Raw genomic sequence first — 3,773 nt, 5'->3', positions numbered from 1 at the left:
AGACACACACACACACTCCCAGAAGAAAACCCGGATGGCCCGGTTCCGTTTACCACACCGGACCGTTATTCCCGCGACAACACAACGACAGAAATGAAACAAAAACCGCCGATTTAACGTCAACGAACGAATCAGCACTAAGATAGATAGATAGATAGATAGATAGATAGATAGATAGATAGATAGATAGATAGTAAAACCATGGTAACGTTAACATCACACACATTCCGATGTAATGATGGCCACGGTGTGTGTTGTGCTCTAATTTAGGCGAGCACCGCTCTAATGTTAAACAATAATCATCATAATAATCATAAATCAAAATAATCCAACAGTTTAATCCGACATGAGTGACTTACTGATGCTGCTGTGATGATGGTGATGATGGAGATCCGCTTCGGCTTCTTCAACACAAACTCCAGCTTCAGCACACACACACTTCAGTCAAAACCATCTAATCTGAGGTGTGTGTGTGTGTGTGTGTGCGCGCGTGATTGAGCGGCTGGTGTAAAGAGGAGAGTGCTCGTGTCCGTTCAGCGGCTCGTGATCCGCGGTTCTGAGCGGTTTGCCGGTTTGAGAATGGACACGCCTTTTCCTCTCTCCCTCTCTCTCTCTCTCTCTCGGTTTCCCAGTCACACTGTCTGAATCTGCAGCCTCACACACACACACATTTTTCGGGCCTGATGTCACTTCGCTATCCGGTCAGATAATCCCTCCTCCTCTTTATTCCACACAATCCCACATCCTCATCCGCTCTCTCTCTGATAAATCACAGCCGCTACAACACGCTGAGCAGAGCTGCACTGCCGGACGAATATGAATCGCGGACATTAATGATGTGACAGCGGTGACTGAAGTCAATATAACGGAATTCCAGTGGTTTGCATTTCGAAAGTGAATGGAATGACCCGCGCGCTGCAGTACCGCATCTGTCCACAGGGGGCAGACAATGGCGGATAATTTTGGCTTCTATCTATCTATCTATCTATCTATCTATCTATCTATCTATCTATCTATCTATCTATCTATCTATCTATCTATCTATCTATCTATCTATCTATCTATCTATCTATCTATCTATCTATTCATCAATTTATCTGTCCATCTGCCCATCTATCCATTGATCTGTCTGTCTATCCATCTGTCCATCCATCTGTATGTCTACCCATTTTTCTATCCATCTGTCCGTCCATCAATCTGTCTTTCTGTCCATCCATCCATACTTCCATCATCCATATATCTATGTCTGTTAATCAATCCATCCGTTCATCCATCCATCTGTCAGTCTATCCATCCATTTATTTATTTATCCATCTATCTGTTCTTGCATCCATCCTCTGTCCATCCGACCACCTATCCATCCATCCATTCATCCATCCATACATTCAGCCATGTATTCGTCCATCCATCTGTACATCCATCCAGCTGTCCAGCCGTCCATCCATCCATCTGTCCATGTATCTACCCATCCATCCACCCATTCATCTGTCCATCCATTTATATTTCTGTGCATTCAACCAGTCATCCGTCCGTCTGTCTGTCCATCCATTCATCCATGCATCTCTTCATTGATTGATCCATCCATCCACCCATCCATCCGTTCGTCCATCCGTCCGTCCATCCATCCATCCATCCATCCATCCATCCATCCATCCATCCATCCATCCATCCATCCATCCATCCACCCGTCCGTCTGTCCGTCCGTCCATCCAGTCATGTATTTGTCCATCCATCTGTTCATCAATCCATCGATCCATCCATCCGTCAGTCCATCCGTCCTTCTGTCCGTCCGTCCAGCCATCCATCCATCCATCCATCCATCCATCCATCCATCCATCTGTCCATTCAGTTGTCCATCAATCAATCCATCCATCCATCCATCCATCCATTCATCCGTCCGTCCACATATCTGTCCATCCATCCATGTATCTACCCACCCATCCATCTTTTATCTTTCTGTGCATGCAATCTTTCATTCATCCATCGGTCTGTCTGTCCATCTGTTCATCCATCCATTCATCCAGCCATCCATGTATCTACCCATCCATTCATCCATCCATCCATCTTTCTCCATCCAACCATTCATCCATCGATCTTTCTGTCCAGCTATCCATCTGTTTGTCCATCCATCAATCCATCCATCCATCTATTCAGCCATGTATTTGTCCATTCATCTGTCCATCAATCCATCCATTCGTCCATCCTTCTGTCTGTTCGTCCATCCATCCACATATCTGTTCATCCATCCATGCATCTACCCATCCATCCATCTGTCTGTCCATTTGTTTGTTCATTAATCCATCCATCCATCCGTACATCTGCCCGCCCATCCATCCATGCATCCATTTATGCGTCCATTCATTCATCCATCCATCCATCCATCTGTACATCTGCCCGCCCATCCATTCATCCATCCATCCATTCATCTATGCATCCATCCATCCGTCCATTCATTCATCCATCTTTCTGTCCATCAATCAATCCACCCATGTTTGTTTTCTTCTGACCGTCTGCATTGTTTATTGAAAACAGGTTGTGTTTTTCATCCCACAGAAACAGCACTTGACCTTGGACATGATTAAACTGCACAGCTCCCCCGAGACTATAAATCTACCACAAAACACACGTCCACTATTGATTCTACATTCATGACACTTTAATACTCCACTGAGAGGACGGTGTGAACGCATTGCCCATCCTTTAATTTTACCTTCAGACAACGCTAATCATTAGCACATCTTTAGACCTCATATACATTTCCACACATTTCAGATGTAATCGCGTTATAATGTCAGTTATTTCTCATGTTCTTCTAAAGCTTTGGCAGCACAATCTGTGCTTTAGTCATGCCACTGAACTCAGAGAGAGACTTTGTCCTCCTAATCACAGCGCAGGCCATCAGGCAATATTTGCATGTAATATTTCAGCAGCAGCAGCCAGCTTTATGGAAATTTCAGTGGGAAATTGGAAATGCAAATTCCTCCTTCATTGATATCATTGTAGCATTAGCACAAAGTTAGCTTTTAATTTGCTCTTTGAAAGGGATTTGTAAGTGCATGGAGGAGGATTTATCCACTGTGCTGACGGTGGCAGTCCGCCATGCTGCCGTGACCCAGTTTGCTTTGAGTCACATCACGCGTGTGCGTCTGCGTCGACACACACGCCGGCTGAACCTGCACCACATCTGGCCCACAGGGGGATAAAAACACTAGAGTAACTAATATTAAACACTGTGGTAAAACAGGAGCTATTGGGATTAATCTTGTGGTGATTCTACAGCTGCTATGGTAACACAACAGCTATAGTGATACTTCTGTTGTGGTGATTCTATAGTTGCCATGGTAACATAACAACTACAGTGATTAATCTGCTGTGGTGATTCTACAGTTGCTATGGTAACACATCAACTATAACAACTGATCTGTTGTGGTGATTGCACAGTTGCTATGGTAACACAACAGCTATAGTGATACTTCTGTTGTGGTGATTCTATAGTTGCCATGGTAACATAACAACTATTGTGATTAATCTGCTGTGGTGATTCTACAGTTGCTATGGTAACAACAACTATAGCATTTGATTGGCTGAGATCATTATACAGTTGCTTCGGTAACACAACAGCTTTAGTGATTATTCTGTTGTGGTGATTCTACAGTTGCTATGGTAATAACAACTATAGTAATTGATCTGTTGTGGTGATTGTACAGTTGCTATGGTAACACAACAGCTATATTATTTGATCGGCTGAGGTGATTCTTCAGTTGCTATGGTAA

The 3,773-nt window shown here is 43.8% G+C and overlaps 1 protein-coding gene across 1 annotated transcript in view; it reads right to left on the bottom strand.

Moving 5' to 3' along the window:
* pea15 (proliferation and apoptosis adaptor protein 15) overlaps nt 1-558 on the bottom strand; it is a 31,974-nt gene extending 31,416 nt beyond the window's left edge. Inside the window, exon 1 of the mRNA XM_087262482.1 lies at nt 360-558. The gene's annotated coding sequence lies outside the window, so the exon portion shown is untranslated. The remainder of the gene's footprint in view (nt 1-359) is intronic.
* Between the last annotated feature and the right edge of the window lie 3,215 nt (nt 559-3,773).

The sequence above is a fragment of the Danio rerio genome, chromosome 7 (genome assembly GCF_052040795.2).
Source record: "Danio rerio strain M-AB ecotype USA chromosome 7, GRCz13ab, whole genome shotgun sequence".
Lineage (NCBI taxonomy): Eukaryota > Metazoa > Chordata > Actinopteri > Cypriniformes > Danionidae > Danio > Danio rerio.
Note: the sequence above shows the minus strand (reverse complement) of the source record. Positions and strands in the feature narration are given on the sequence as shown.